The sequence below is a fragment of the Myodes glareolus genome, chromosome 27 (genome assembly GCF_982192425.1).
Source record: "Myodes glareolus chromosome 27, mMyoGla1.1, whole genome shotgun sequence".
Lineage (NCBI taxonomy): Eukaryota > Metazoa > Chordata > Mammalia > Rodentia > Cricetidae > Myodes > Myodes glareolus.
The window spans coordinates 9,886,926-9,904,167 of record NC_142052.1 but is presented as its reverse complement, the minus strand read 5'-3'; the positions used below and the strand labels follow the sequence as shown (position 1 = coordinate 9,904,167).

Genomic DNA, 17,242 nt, shown 5'->3' with positions numbered 1-17,242 from the left:
AACTAAGTGCACAACTAGTACCTTCAGATTTATATAAGAAAAACAGAGTCCGACATGACTGAAAACACTGCTTTCCAGAAATATCATTGGCTAGTGCAAAATTCAAGTATATTAGTACATGCTATCATAAAAATGGTCATATTCTCAGGTTTTAGACAAAAATGTCATGGAATCTAACAAATCCCCTTTCCTTTCCTCCCAAAGATAAAGTTTGTAAGATTAATAATAAAACAGAAGCTGATTGCTAATTATATGTCCCTCTGAATTCTGACTTACATGATATATCTGAAATTATTTTGTATAAATAGACATGGCAGTGAGTTCCTGAATATAATTTAAAATTTTAAAATCAGGCTTGCGAATGGGATGAATATTTCAATGAACCTAGGAAAAGGGGAAATATCTCATATGAAACAGGGTTAATACCCAAACTTTTTATGCTGATTATAGATGTGGGTAGAAGTTTTTTATACAGAAGCAGAGACTGCTGTCAACCATGCAAAGAATGCATGATAAATTGGACTGGTTGTTGTGGTTATGATTTTGGACTCTGTGATGTATAAAACTGTGAACAAGAGAACTCCCCATATCAGGGCAGAGGACCTGTCCAGCAGCCAGTGTCCACGTGTTACTGCTCCCAATATTTCTCTGAAATATGAGAAAGAAGTACCTAAAATAATCTCAAATATCATTAAAAGATTGGAATGTGGTATTGGGAGGAAAGAAGTGGGGAAGAAAGTATGAAAGGGATGGAGAGAAAGAAAGAAGGCAGAGTGAAAAGAAAGAAGTGAGAAGATGAGTAGAGAATAAGAGGGGAGGGAGAGAGAGATGAAAGAAAATAAGGGGAGTGTAGAGAGAAGGAAACGGGAGAGATGAGGCAGAGAAGAGCTGAAAAAGGAAATGACCAGGGAAGAAAGAAGAGTGGATGGGGTCGACAGAAGAGAGAAGAGAGAAGAGAGGAGAGAGAGAGAGAGAGAGAGAGAGAGAGAGAGAGAGAGAGAGAGAGTAGAGACTAAACAGAAGAGAGGGAGGAGAGAAGGAAGCGAGAAGGGTAGGGAAGAGAAGAGGGAAAAGGGAAGGAAAGGAGGGAAGGAAGGGGGAAGGAAGTGAGGGGAATAGAAGAGAAATGGGGGTATAAAAAAATGAGAGCTGCCAACAAATACAGTACTTACTGGAAAAGCCAAAGGGATACATGAGGTTAAGATTAACTTTATGGAGTGAACCCATTGATATTTCTGACTAAGGATAGCAATAGAGAAAATCTTGACCACTGTTTTAAGGTAGTCACCAATCCTTAAAGTGTTTACAGATTTCAGATGTCACCAGCGTGCATTCGTTCTTCTAGGACCTTGAGATAAATGTGTAAAAATCACTTTTTCTTCACTGTGTAAAACATTTGAGAACAGTCTATAGCTTCTTACATGCCAATCATATTTAAAAATATCCATCAAATAACTTTCATCAAAGCAAAGGAAATGTGAAAGTTACAGGAGCCTTTGCAAGCGATGCAGGGTGCGGAGAAAATGGGAAAGATGTGCTTCAAGTTTGCATTGAGTTTCCTATGCTCATTTCCTCCACGTTCAAAATATTTTATGTGTGCAAAGTAAACACTTTCCTAATTTAAAAGGTATGCTCATAGGAAATAATGAAAATAAGACAGAACTCTTTGAATATGATTATTTTGTTTTGATCTCAGAGCTAATATATAGACTCATAATGTTAAAATAATAGTACAAAAATAAGAGATTCCTATCATGAATATTTTATTTCCATTCCCTCAAAAGATAATCTGTATTATTCTGTCTAAAATGGGAAGAAAGTGTTTTACCAGATAAATGAAAAATCTACCTAGAATTCCAACATTTACAATGTAAATATCCTTGGCCTGAAAATCATTGATGGTGATGCTCAACTTGTTTTCTGATATGGGAGTCCCCTCCCCTCTGTGTGTTGTGATTACCATTAATGAATAAAGAAACTGTCTTGGCCTGTTGATCGGGCACAACATAGGTAGGCAGGGAGGACTGAACTGAATGCTGGGAGGAAGAAGGGCAGAGTCAGGGAGACACCATGGATCGCCGCCGGAGATAGGCATGCTGAAACTTTGTTGTAGGCCACAACCTTGTGGTGATACACAGATTAATGGAGATGGGTTAAATTGATATGTAAGAGTTAGCCAATAAAAAGTTAGAGCTAATGGACCAAGCAGTGTTTTAATTAATACAATTTCTGTGTGATTATTTCAGGGATAAGATAGCTGAGCAGCCGGGACAAGCAAGAAGTGACCCCCTCCTTACAACAATTTTCTTCCGTCTCGGAAGTGGAAATGCATTTGATGACCATGAATGAGCTTCTACTGTGACTAGTCCACCTGTTGACAGGTCCTCTAGCCTGGTTAGAAATATCTTAAAGATGTTTCTACAACTCCAGAGTAAGAAGAATATATACTTAGCAACTGACAAATCCTGCACTAATTATCTCTTCCTCTGATTTCAGAGATACAATTCAAACTTTGTCTTCAAGTATAATAAAAGCTTGAAAAGTAACATGGAGTCTATGTGCCTACTGATGAGGCAACCCTGCATGGCATTCAGACAGGCTGTCTGAGTCACAACTTTCGGTATTAATGTCCTTCAACTTTGCTTCGAGAAGGAAGGTACTAGTTACAGGACAGACCTTACTGGAAGGAAATTGAGGGGTCTGACACACGCCAAGGCAAGTCTGAATGCACATTCCGCAGTTTATAGACTGTGCACAAATGGACAGTTCCCCTCCTTCCATTTGCATTTATGAGTGGAAAAAGGAACATTGCACACTTTATTAGGTTATAATGACTGGATGCAGAGAGTCAAGTCTGGTGCTCAATGCACTGTAAATGCACCGTTACTATTATCTCCCATACCTGTCTGTAGTGGTAAGTTTCCAATTCAGAGCACCAAGCTGTGCTGTTAGATGTTAGATGCAGGGCATCTAGGACTCTCTATGACCACTGCCCAGAGCCTACCATCCAGCCTATCCTTTGAGTGACCATTATGAGCTTCTTCTGCGACAACTATTTTCAATACTGTGTACTGTCCCCATACTTAGTGTCCATCCATTGTCTGAATCCCTTGATCCTGAAAACACAGTGCTATTAAATTATCTGTTGATTTAGATTTTAAGAGAAAAAGATTTAAGAGACAAATAACTTGATATAATTTATGATTCTCAAAAATAAAAACAAAAAAATTTTCTCTAAAACTACAGGCATTTTCATAAAAATTATCATATTGTTTATATTATTTAATTATTTAACTACATTGCAATCTAATGTGTTTGAAAACATGTAGGAATAAAACCACAGGGTAAAAGCATACATATGTAAATAATGATACAGGATTTCATATTTAAAGTACCAAGTGATTTATAAACGGCTTAAATTTCAGAATTTATTATCAAAATATAATTTCAATCAAAAAAAATAATTAAAAATTTTAAGATAGATAGTGTTGATATTTTCAGCATAGGTCATATTTGGAACAAGTACAATGAAGTCGCCGTTACCTATTTTCTGTAACTGCTTCTTGGTGATTACCAGTAGAGTTAGAATTATTCTTTTTTAAATTCACTTTAACAGTATTCTTCAATAAAATGTACTTCTGTTTGAAAAAGTATGTGTCTGAGTCGTCTCTGTATTGATAACATATAGCTAGCTAGCATTTAATCATAATGAGTTTAAACATGAAACCTGTCCTCCCACATGCCACCTTTCCCCAGATAGCCTCTTAAAAGCTGAATAACTGAAACTCAAGCAAAAGATGTGTAGCCTCACTCTCTGAGTAAAGACTGAAATTTTCATTCGTCAGCCACATGCTCTCAATTATGGGCTTGATAGGCTTTTCCACTAGATTCTTTTTCCTTTCCTAAACCTAATACACCAACTGATATTTTGTTATAATATTGAACTAACAATCAAAATGCGTCAAAACTGTGCAAAATGGACCACTCCATTTTTATTACACTTTGAAAGGCAAATGAATAAACCCTGAAGACGCAAGCGTAAATGCAGTGCTGAAGTGAGGTGCAGCCTTTGAAATCGGCTTCCTATTAATCATGGCGCTGACCTTTTCATTAAGGGGCACTTGTTGGACTCACTGCCACAGTTACAGCATTCATATGTGTGAACTGTACTCTGCAGCATTCATGCGCCGAGGAAGGCACAGTGAAATGAGATTCTCTCCCTGTAGGGGGTAGACATTGACCGCTATTCAATGCCAACAATTGTTGCTCAAAGTATTCCATGAAGAATGACTTTTAAACTGCATTTACTCCGCCATCAGTAATGTCAAATGCAATTCTTAAAGAAATATATTTAACTAAAAGTAATTAATTAAACCTCTCATAGCAGCAACTTTATCCAGGCTAAATCATTTCTGAAAATACACAAAGGAGCCATCAAGACTCTACCGTCATGGTTTTTAAATCATCATTTTCAATGAGGTCCATCTATAATAGTCAGAAAACAAAAGCAAAACATCGGCCATTGGGGATTATTTAAGAAGATGCAATCACATTTCGTCTGTGTTTTTTTAATATACTATATGCATGCACATTGTTTTATGAGATGACAATAGCTTCCAGGCAGTATCTTCCAATACTAAAAACTATATTAAAAAATTAATGAAACTATCAATAGCATTGTAGTGATGTAGTGACAGTCTTTATTGTCTGTTTGATCATGTTTGGCAATATTTGAAGGATTAATTATTATAACTTGAATCTTCATAAGGACATATGTTCCTGTTTATTTCCTACACAGAGTGTCGCACATTTGAAGCGCAAACACATTCTTTTACATTGGCTGACATTCCACCTGAAAGTCCACCGCAGTGAGCTTGTTAACACAATCGAGATATATGTATAGTAGTAAAAAGATTCCCTGTAGCCAAGTAAAATTCAGAGCAGCGCTCAAGGAGCATGGCTTGGCTTAGGGATCATCTGAACCTGAAGTTCAAACACAGTTTAGTGGCGAGTCCCAAGTTGTAAATGCAAAGTAAACGTAATGTGGAGGCTGCTTTAAACCAAGCATGAAAAGAGCAAAAAGTCACAGTTGAGATTTCCTACATCTGTTTTTAATATCTCTTCCTAGGCTATTAGACAAATGACCTTTGGTTTTAGCTTTTTCTTTTAAAATTGCATTATCATTGTCATTACAGCTACAATCTAATACCACTTTTTAGTTTCTAGAAGAGCTTCTTTAGTGAGACACAGAGATCAAGGGAAAAAAATTGTTAAGCAAAAATTACAGGGAAATCCTTTACGTTGATATATCAAGGACATAATGCTATAGTCAGGCATGAAAGTTGAAATCCGTTTTCAAGTAGGATATGGCTTCCTAAAGACTTTCTTCTGTCTTCTGAGAACTGTGACAGTGCCCTTGTCACCAACATTTTTTGACAGTAATAAAGGATATTTCACCCAGAAATAGCCGTTAATAGGCCAGGCTCCAGGATCTAGTTAGCTTTGTTATTAGCACCACATTTTAACCCACAGACCTTCTGAGTGAGGAGTCACTTGTGGAGTATTTAAGCTTCCGTGGCAGTTCCGGGGACACTGCAGAACTGGCTGGGACGCTGCATGAAATGACGCCTGGGGAAATCCACAGGCTTAGGAACACAGGCTTCTTTGGCTGGCTCACTTTTGCTCGGTCTTTAGAGGATTCTCTAAGAGTAAACACCCTTAATTAATTCCCAAGTAAAAGGAAAAAAAAGGTAAAATTTCCACTTACTGCATCTGTGGTTCTTTGTCGCTGAGCTGGAGTCCGACGGCTGGTCCGAGGCTCCTGCTTAGCTCCAGGTTGCCCTATGGATTAGGCATAAACGTGAGCAGCAAGAAGCACGTTGACTCTGTAACTGGGCAAGGAGCGGTCTCAGAGCCGCTGGAGAGCCAGTCAGGACAGAGAACTCAACTTCAGCGTGTGAGCACAGCGTGTATTACCCCTGAGGCTGGACCACTTCACCTACACCTGGGCGGATCTATCAAGCTTCATCTCTATTAGGGCTCTTTGACTCTGTGGTTTAAGAGGGAGGAGGAGAGAGAGAAAGGGGGAGAAAAAAGAGGCTTGCCGTTGTCACACTTGTTTCTTATTAAAGAGCCTTACGGTGGATTGAGTAATTGTGTACGAAGGTAGTCTGGCTGGCAGATGTGTGCAGCCCCAGCGGAGCCCTAGATTCAAGGCAGATGGGCTGTACCAGGGCGCAAACAACACTCAGAGAGAGAGAGGCGTGATTAAAACAGCAGGCCTCTGTTTTATAGTGCTGGAAGTGGGGTAGCGTTAAAGCCCCTGGGAGCCGGAGTTCCCCAACTGGAATTGCTCTTTAGCAAGGAAAACGATAAATTTGATTTAAAAAAAAAAAAAGGAAGGAAGGATGTACAAACTCCCAAAGTTATTGAGATACGTGCAGTATTCACTCTAACTATTAACGAAGGATTAATATCCCTTCCCCAAGATCCTAAGAGAACTTAATTAAAACTACTCAATCATGGGTTATAGTGGGTTATTGATAGTGCTAACGTGACAGATTTGAAACAGATCCCTCTTTCTGGCTACACAAGCCAAGGTTATCTTTTTAATCTGAATTAAATTGCCTTAAGGAGATTTACACTGTCAGGAAGATTGACAGTCGACAATTGAGCATTTTTTCTTAATGTAGCTGAAGCCAAATGTTGTGGGGGGGGGAGGTATGTATCCACTGTAAGTATTTCTGCATACTCTTATTATATCAGGTAACTTAACCCATGGAAACTTCAAACCTTTCTATGTCATTCTTTTTGACAATAAAATGCATTAAATAATCAGAATGAGAACGATTTACATTCAAAAATAAGAGCCATTTCATGTGTTGCCCTAGGTTGTTGAGAGCTACTTTCTTATTTAAGTGGTTTGTAACAACTAGTCCTAATGGTAATGACTGTGAGGATAATTGATATTTGAGACATTCTGCGCACCATCTCCTTCGAGTCCTGCTAGGACATCCTGAGGTCAATTATACTATAAAGCTAGTTTAAAAACACATACAGGGAAAACATCCCTCAGAGCCTGTGACTCAAGGTCATGCATCTCTTAGGGTTGAATGCAAGACTCTATTCAGTCTGTCTCGAATCCTCAGGCCAGGTTCTATGTAGACTAATATTTTTTAACCTGTACAAATTGGAATTGTTATTACTGATTTTAACACAAGGAAATTTGAAAAACCAACCTTTTATGCCACTGGACAGTCATTATTCTAGTCTTATATATCTTAACATGTCATTGAAATACAATCCAGTTCAGAGATCTGATCCCACCAAGAGTTAAGGACTTCTAAAGTAAAGAGTTGCCTTATAATATATGTTATTTTAATTACAAAATAGCTTAATGAATTATTTATTGAAATGCTTTTTATACCTAAAGTTATTGAAACAGATATCTCTTTATTAGCTCTTAGTGGTTATCATCAGGTCAGTATAAAAGTAAATGTGATAGAAAAATTAAGGCTGTTTGATCCAAGCAGGGGTAGTAGTTTTTGACTATAATCCTAATACTATGAAAACTGAGACAGGAGAATTACTATCAGTTTTTGGCAACCTTGGTCTATATATCAATTTATGGGTCAGCCTTAACTACAAATATCAGATCATGTCTCAAAGAGCAGCAGGACCACCGGTACCACTCACAACCACCTCCACCACTGTAGTTACCACCATCAACACCACCAAGAACAACACCAAAAACATTGTCACCACCATCACTCCCACCAGTACCAGCAGCAGCACTACCAACACCACCAATACTACCACTACCAATACTACTACCACCAACACCAATATCAAAACCACTCTCACTACCACCAGTACCAGCAGCAACACTAACAACACCATCAATACTACCACTACCAACAACACTACCACTAACACCAACACCAACAACACTACCACGACCGCCAATACCAACACTGCCACTACCAACAATACTACTACTAACACCAGCACCAACAATACTATCACTACCACAAACACCAGAAACACTACCACCAACACCAACACTACCACTAGAGCCAACACGACCACTAGAGTCAACACTACCACCAACATCAACAACACTACCACTACCACCAATACCAAAAACACTATCACAACCACCACTCCCACCAGTACCAGCAGCAACACTACCAACACCACCAATACTACCACCACCAACAATACAACCACCAACAGCAACACTACCACTAACACCAACATCAACAACACCACTACTAATACCAACACCAACAACACTACTAGTACCATCAATACCAACACTATCACTACCAACAACACTACTACTAACACCAGCACCAACAATAATACCATTACCACCAACACCACCAACACTACCACTACCACCAACACCACCAACACTACCACTACCACCAACACCAACAACACTACCACTATCACCAACACCAAAGCGCTATCATCACCACCACTACCACCACCAACACTACCAACACCACCGATACTACTACTATCAACAACATGATCACCAACACCAACACTACCACTAGAGCCAGCAATACCAATACCACCAACATCAACACTACCATCAACACCAATACTACCACTACCACCAATAACAACAACACTACCAACAACAACAACACTACCACTACCACCGATAACACTACCAATACCACCAACACTGCCACTACCAACAACACTCCCACCAGCAATACTAAGACCACCAACACCAACATTATCACCATCACTGTCACCAGCAATATCACTACCACTATCACCAACACTAATACCAGTTACTATCACTATCACTACAAAACACAATAGCAATAACAAGAGAATATTTAATTCAATATTAGTGAATGTCTTATCTTTCTCATAATTTACTTATAGAGAGGTGATTTGTTTCTTATAGGATTTTATTTTACTTATTAGAAGAATTCCATATATTTCAATGAGATATTATTTTAGTGATAGACTAATACCTAACCAAAAATTGGATAGATAAAATGTCTTGATCTTACTATTTCAGACTTCTGTTATTTAGTGCATTATAGTAGAATATATATGACTTAATGATTGGCTTTAAATATTCTTAAAAATTTTAGTAGCTTATTAGGAAACAATCTCCCTTGTCATTACATATGAAACAAGATAAGAATCAAATGTGTGAAAAGCATTTGAAGATAATGGAGTAAAAATACAAGGTGTGGTGAAATAAGAATAAGGCAACAATGAAATAATACAAAAAATGACATATAAGAGATAACTGAGCTCAAGAAGAAAGCTGGTTGTGATTTCCATGTAATCCAGAGAGGTGATGTAATTTAAAGATGGCTAAATGGATCACAAACAGTTTGTGTACAGTTGTGATAGGAGGCAAAGAAGGCGGGTTATTTTAGAGTCCTTGTGACTAGCCAAGCAAGTGTGCATGTGTGAATTTTTATTTATCAGCATATTGCAAATGGAAGTTGATGTTAAATTTACAAAAACACTATTATTGAATAGTGCACAAATCTTCTGTATATAAAAATATTATAAAGGATAAAATACTTCCCTATTTTCTTTATTTAGATTTTAATAAAATAAATCAGCTTAAGTTTATGAATGAAGTGTTTTATCAGCCTCAGCGAAGTTCAGAATTTCAAATTTGAAAACAATTCACTAGAAAAGCAAATGCGATTTTTACATTTTCAAGTTTCTCATAAAATGAAATAATAGACTTTCATTGAATAATTTTTATGTCTTGGCTGAACATGGAGAACACTGGAAATATCCCAAAAAACAATATCCCAAGGAGTTGTTAGTCTACTTTTTATAACTACATTTGGATAAGATTTAGAGAAACATACAGACATTTTATGATTTATCTCTGATTTTACTCATAACCTATCATGCAGACCCCTACTCAAGATGATTAATTTTAACAAATGTTCTTTAATTTATGAACCAATGATCCAGTGTTGACTTTTTTGTCTTATGTGTAAGAAAAATTAGAATTTTCCCACTCCCCTCAAAGCCCCTGTATTGCCCAGATTCCCTCTTAATCTGAACATAATTTTCCATCTGTTTTCTCGACTATAGTGATTTTATCAATGACTGTGAAATGGTTATTAATAACAATTTTAGTAAATTTCAGATAGTTTTTATTTATAATTAAATAAAATATTTCAAATCAACATTTCATTAAAGGTGTATAATTAAGATCCTGAAAACAGGATTCAAGATATTGTGTACCTGTGTAGTCTAACATTTGATTCCTTGTTAAATATGTGCTTTCTTGGATCAAGGTTTTGAAGCTCAAGTGGTGAAACAAATTGAGTTCCAAACTTCTTACCCCTGAGTTCAGCTTGATCAGGGACACCATGCTGATTCCACATAACAAGATGATAATTGTGACAAAATTACTCAAGTTCCTAAATACAAATAGGCTGAACATTAATTCCTTCAAAAATTCTGTATTTCTTCTTCTACAATCCACAATAGTACTGTAAACCATCTGAGTAAAGTATGGGATTCACAGTCTTGTTTATACTGGTGGGTTGTTATGTCCTGAATGGGGAGAGTGGGTGAAATTATTAGTGAAGACAGGACATATAGTTTGGTATTCTTTTTAGGTTTTGTTAATATTTGTTCAACTTCATGATGTGCACAGAAAATAAAATATTTGCACGTGAGATGTGACTGTAACTTACATTTATGACATTGTCTTAATAGTACAAGGTAAACTGTCACCAGGGAAAACCAGCAGGACTGGACTGAATGAAACATGTACAAATGTCCATCTGATAAATATTTGGAGAGTTGCCTATTGGGTGAAACATTATGAAGAATTCAAAAGTTTCAGTTTTTTTTATTAGACTACACATAACTTGCTTGATACATTCTCATGCCTTGGTTGCATATAAGCTCCAGCAACCAGCAGAAATGAAAATGTGACAAACACCAACCACACCTGCTGATAGTTTGAGTTAGGAAAGTCTTAACTCCAAAACAATTTCAAAACTCTGCTGTTTGGGGTAATTGTTTGTTTTAATTTATCATGATTAATGAATAAACAAAAATACCTCTTTATAAATATTAAATTTTGATCCTTCATAAAAAATTATAAGAATTGATTCCTATTGTTGTCCACAAGGAATCGAGATACATGGTAACAAACGTTAGATTGGTTTTTTATTGGTGAACATTATCGGTAGCATTTATGTGGTTAGAATTTCACCATGTGCTCTCCTAATTTCACATGCTTTTTGTAATCAGGGGCAACATGCGTATATTTGAGTTTTCTTGGCAGCTTTGACATTCAGAATAACTATTTATTCTTACTGCCTGCCTTCTATCTGTTGGGAAAAGGATAACTTACCATATTCTAATTGTTCAAGAGTGTTTCCACAGGCTTCTACGAAAGAGCAACTTTTTTCCTAGCAAAAAGATTTAGAACTTGCCACAATGATATAGTGGGAGCACTGTAGCGCATTGGGGTTGCAGATATTTCTACATTGCTTTGTAAAGAGGTCTGAAGGAATCGGAAACACAGAAACAAATGCTCCACATCCTTAAGGCAGGAAGTATCAAAGAACTGAAAGCTGTTTTTCATTGTTCAAATACTCATTCTACAGGACTTCAGCATTTCACAGTGGCATATTACATATGCTGTTTTATTTATGGGATGAAAAAGTACGAGGTGATACAACCTATTTAGGGGGTCCAGATTTGTGTACTGAAATCATCAGGAACAAAATCTTTATTATCACATATACTTCTGTCAATCATGCATTAATAAACTCACACTCTCAAAATTCATCTTACTCATTTAAACCCACCTACTGGTTATCCCTGTCAAACAGATAGTTGTCCAATTATTTTATTGAGTGCCCACTATAGTCAAAAGGATCAATATAAATCCACACTTGATGCACTTTGTGTATAAATTGAAGTTATCAATTCTAACAATCAAGTACAATCAGTTGAATTATCAGTCTTACTTTTAAAAAAACCCCTTTTGATTTTCTTAATTTTTGAAATATACTTATTTTACATATATATATGTGTGTCTCTGAGTGGTTATAACTGTATTTAAATGAAGTTTTACATGGGGTTCAAAGATTGGATCCCCTAGATCTGAGTCACTTGGAATGGGAGCTGAAAACAGAGCCAGGGTCCTCTGGAAGAGCAATCATACTGAAACATCTCTCTAGACTCTGCTTTTTAAAATTTATTAGTATGTTATGTAACATCTTTAAATGCCCCTTCAAATTCTTCTTTAGTGTTTGTGTTATTAATAGTGAAAATACAAATATTTCAATAATAAGCCCATTTAAGTACACTCCATTTAAAACTCTGGAATTGGCTCCGTATGTCATATCTAAGATAAAAGAGAAAAATGAAAAGCTACTGATATATGTATAACTCATCAGTGTTAAGATAAATACTATACTGTTTAAGAGAACACATATAACAAGCTATAAGTGTCAGAGGGCCTCTGTTCAGAAATGTCTGAAGACACTGGGGTTATGCGAATATGGTATTGGCAAAGACAGACAGATTAGCAAATTAAAACTAATGCTTGAAGCAGAACTATATTGTAGATTGTGAGCAAATACCCTCACTTTAGTTATTATTTACAGAGTGTCATAGCAGTGTGCTTGCCGGGACACTAAGTGCAGATGACACCTAGGAGTGAAATGAAGAGAATGAAATAAATGATCAGACGGGTCTGAATACTGCATTAGGAGTTTTAGTGCGAGCATCAACTGGAAATCATTGCAGAACTTTGTAATGAGCCAACAGGACATTTGACAAACATTTTCCCTAGAAACATCACAAAAGCACGATAGGGAAAAAACCCTATGATTTTGGGGAAGAAAACTGTTTTTCCGTAATGCAGCTATTGTTAATATTGTGTGTAGTGATGCTTCACTTCAAGGTCTAACTGTAACAAACAACAAAAGAAAATTCTAAGAAATAACACGAAGAACAAGATCTGAAAGCTACTCAGTATAGGACAGAGAAAACATAAATAAACACAATCTGTCCTCTGACAAAGCAGGGTGACCTATCTTTCCAATCACAGTGTTTATGTAAGGTTGTGCTGCAGAACTGACTACACAAACCAAAAATATTAGTCTCCATGTATAAAGGAGATTTGATTTATAAACAGTATCGTCTGCTGTTTTGCAATGTTGTTCTGTACCAGAAGGCAACACAGCTTTTTTCCCCCCTGAAATTATAAGTGAAGTCTTCATTGCTATGTTACTTTGAGCCAACAATAGCCTGTGGGTGAATGGTTGCCCATATTCAGAGAAGGTTCCTGATGAATGGTGTCAGCCTGGGGAGATAGAACCAGGACTGTCTGAAGGGTCACCTTTGGTTTCTGGAATGCTTAAGTGTTTCTTCAATGGCCTGGAAAATGAATCAGAGAATAGTTTCATCAAATATGCAGAGGAGCTTGGTGTTCCAAAGTGACAATAAGTGCACAGAACTACTTATGAAAAATACCTTCAGTATTCAAAATTAACCTGACAATTTTTAAAAGCAGTAAAATATGAATGGAACTAAGTTCAAATAGATTGAACTCAAATTAAGGCAACAAAGAGAACCACCCACCCTCCAAGGATATATATCAACCTCTCTATAATAAAGCAGGGAAAGGTAATTTTAATACTTTATCTACTTAATTCCAGGAAAACAAAGTAGAAAATAACTGTACATCAACCAGCACAGGAACTAAATATTTCATGTTTTAGAATTCCCTGTGAAGTTAATATGCTCCCCTGTAACATGAGGGCCGGCTTGTTGGGGTTTCTGTCCCTCCCAGTACCCCAACAGCCGGCAAGCAACAAAGAAAATCACACACAAGACTCCATAAGGTTATAAACTGATTGGCCCATTAGGTCAGGCTTCTTGTTAACTCTTATAATTTATATTAACCCATTATTCTCATCTATGTTAGCCATAATGGCTCCGTACCTTTCTCAGCAGAGCAAGTTACATGCTGCCTCTTTGGTGGTCTGCACAGGAGTGGCAGAGGAACCTCCCTGCTTCCCAGAATTCTCCTGTTCTCATTGCATCACCTCTACTTCCTGTCTGGTTTTCCCACCTATACTGCCTGCCTGGTCAGTCAGTGTTTTATTGAAATATGATTGACAGAATACAGACAATTCTCCCGCATCATTTCCCTCTTTTTTTTTTTAAACAAAGGAAAATACCCATAGTCCATTTGTTGGGAATGTGGGCGTAGTATTCCAGGCTACTTCCTGCTGGTTGGGGGCGCTGATAATCTTATGGGGACCTAAAGAAAATTTAGAATTATCATCAAGTCCTGACTGGAGTATCCTGTGAGTCTTGATCATCTCAGGCAGCAGTCTTGAACCTGTTCTGGATGAAGAACTCAGACATCTGGGCCATCTGTTCCTGTCGGAGATTTCTCAGGTGGCCTTCCTTGATCATACTGGATTTTTCTTAACTCAGAATGAATCCACAACCTCTCATTTTCTGTGGAAACAAAAGCAAAATCTCTTCTCCAAAGTAACAAACATTTTGACTTCAGTTTTGCAGCCAAGGTATTTTCAAAATACCTAGCTTGGGTTAGTTCAGCAGTATTTATAAACAAAAGTCCTTTAGCAGCTGTTGCTCCTTCCTCAGCATTCAAACAATTCAAAGAGAGCATAATAACATACAGTATCAAGATTCTCTGTGTATTTTCCATCTTTATGTGGCTTTATTTTAACCTCTATTTCTTTTATTTTTCTTTTACTTTTTGAGACAGGTAGGTTCTCCGTATATCTTTGTCCTGGAATAACTCTGTAGACCATGCTGTCCTTGAACTCACAGAGATCTGCCTGTCTCTACCTCCCCAGTGCTGGGATTAAAGGCATATGCTACCACACCTTGAACTCACACAGATCTGTCTCTGCCTCCCAGGGATAGGGATTAAAGGTGTGTGCTACCACACCTTGAAGTCACAGAGGTCAACTACCTCTGCCCCTTAAAGTCTCAGAGGTCAACGTACCTCTGCCTCCCAGGCATTGGGATTAAAGGTGTATAACACCACACCCAACTCCTCTCTTTTTACTTTAAGAACTTTAACTTTTATCCTGCATTTATTTTTAACATACTATAAATCATTTAGAGGTTTTCTTCGTCTTTGAATCTCTCTTTACTGTATCTCTCTCTTTTTCTGACCACATGAGCCTTTAATTTACAAAGCAATACGGAAAGCCGTGGCTTTGACGGCTAGATCCTTAGCTTTCCAGCCTCTGCGGAGGTACTGGCTGTAGCCATTTTTGTTGCCACAACTCTATGGCGTTTCAAGGTCCTTGCTTGCAAGTAAGCTGGAGCATTCTGCTCACAGACCACACTCAGTCAGACTGCCTGCCTGAGTCACAGCCCAGAAAACCAGCATTTTAAAACGGCACAGCTTTTCTCCTGCTACGGCTGAAAACCGAAAAGCATGCGTTCAGCTTTACATCAACACCGTTTAAGTGTTTTGTGGCAGGACCTCTTAATGAGCTGCAAGGTTTTGCAGCTAAAGCTGAGTCAGGAAGCCTCTCTTAGATGAGAGCCTTGCTTGCCTCTAGCAAGCAAAGTAGACCCAAGAAATTGCTGCTACCAACAAAACATGCTTTACTCTATTCTTTCCCAAGCTTTCTCAAGCTTTCTGTGGATTCAGTTATCCACGTCTGGGCGCCATATGTAACATGAGGGGCCGGCTTGTTGGGGTTTCTGTCCCGCCCAGTACCCCAACAAGCCAGCAAGTCCCAAGGAAAATCACACGGAGTCTACATTAGGTTATAAACTGATTGGCCCTTAGCTCTGGCTACTTATTAGCTCTTATAACATATATTACCCCATTATCCTTATCTATGTTAGCCACACAGCTCAGTACCTTTTTCAGTGTGACAGCTTACATGTTGTCTCTTTGGTGGTCTGCACAGGAACGCCGGAGGGAGTTTCCACCTCCCTAGCCTTATCCTATTCTGGTCAGACATGCTAAATCTCTCCCGGTAAGCCACGACCTCGTGATGCTACACAGATGGTTAGAAATGGGTTAATCAAGATGTGAGAGTTAGCCAGTAACTAACTCTCTAGAGATAATGGGCCAGGCAGTGCTTAAATGAATACAATTTGTGTGTTGTTATTTCCGGGGCTAAGCTAGCCATGCAGGAGCCGGGTGAGGCGAAAAGCAGGCCTGCCCGCAGCTCCTCACTACACTCCCCTTAAATACACAATATTTTCTACTTATCAGGTCAGCTGTGTATAGCTATATAATAGGTAGAATCAAGTACAAAATTTGGAAAGAAACCTCATTCAAATAATTAGAATCAAGTAGTTTAGAAAAGAGTAACGAAAATGTATGCTTACACAGAAAAGAATTCGTGCACTTTTGATCAAGCAAATTTCATTTACCTTGCTTCCAATATTATCTGTCCAGCATAGTCTAAGCACCAATTAACACATGCATTTGAAACTATTTGTTATTGACTTGCAGGCAGCAGTCGGAACAGATGAGAGAATCTCTGATTAGTGAGTGTGCAGAACAGAAATCAGCAAACTCCACGTGAAGAATCAGATAGAACACATCCTGGGCTCTCTGTTGCAATGAGCCAGCCCTGTTGCTCTGATACAGAAGCAGCCAGCTAAGACCCACAGACCCACAGGTGTGCTCAGGTCCCAGGAGAGCTCCCGAGCTTGCTAATGTCTGCTCTTGTGAATAGACAGACACTAGAAAAGGAGAAGCGATATAAATAGAAACCGGGGTTGTCATGTGGGAAAACAGAAAAGGTGGACAAGCGCAGTATGTCAAGGTGAGTGGTTTGGAAGGTTTTTAGTGGAAATGATATTTCGGATGTGACCTAAAGAGGAGTTTATGCTTGCTTAGTGAGGCCGCAGGAGAGAACAAAGAGCAGGAATATTCAGGGACAGAAATGCCTTTGTAGTGATGAGGCCCTAGAAAGCTGTTAGGCTGCTACAGGTATCAGAACACCTGTTCTAAAGGATGGGGCTGAGGTGATGGATGAAAGGGCACTGTTGTGGGATAATCTTTCGGTACATCTCTGCCAAGGACCATCTGATTGGTTTAATTAAAAACAGAAGAGCAAATAGATAGGCAGGGAAGGATAGGCAGCATATCCAGGCAGAGATAGGAACATTGGGAAGAAGGGAGGGGGGATTCACCAGTAAGATGCAAAGCAAGTCAAAAATACAGCATGATGGAGCTAAATAAAAA

General features: G+C 38.1%; 1 protein-coding gene across 1 annotated transcript in view; it reads right to left on the bottom strand.

The window, feature by feature from the left end:
* Sema3a (semaphorin 3A) overlaps positions 1–5,977 on the bottom strand; it is a 475,159-nt gene extending 469,182 nt beyond the window's left edge. Inside the window, exon 1 of the mRNA XM_085684250.2 lies at positions 5,768–5,977. The gene's annotated coding sequence lies outside the window, so the exon portion shown is untranslated. The remainder of the gene's footprint in view (positions 1–5,767) is intronic.
* Between the last annotated feature and the right edge of the window lie 11,265 nt (positions 5,978–17,242).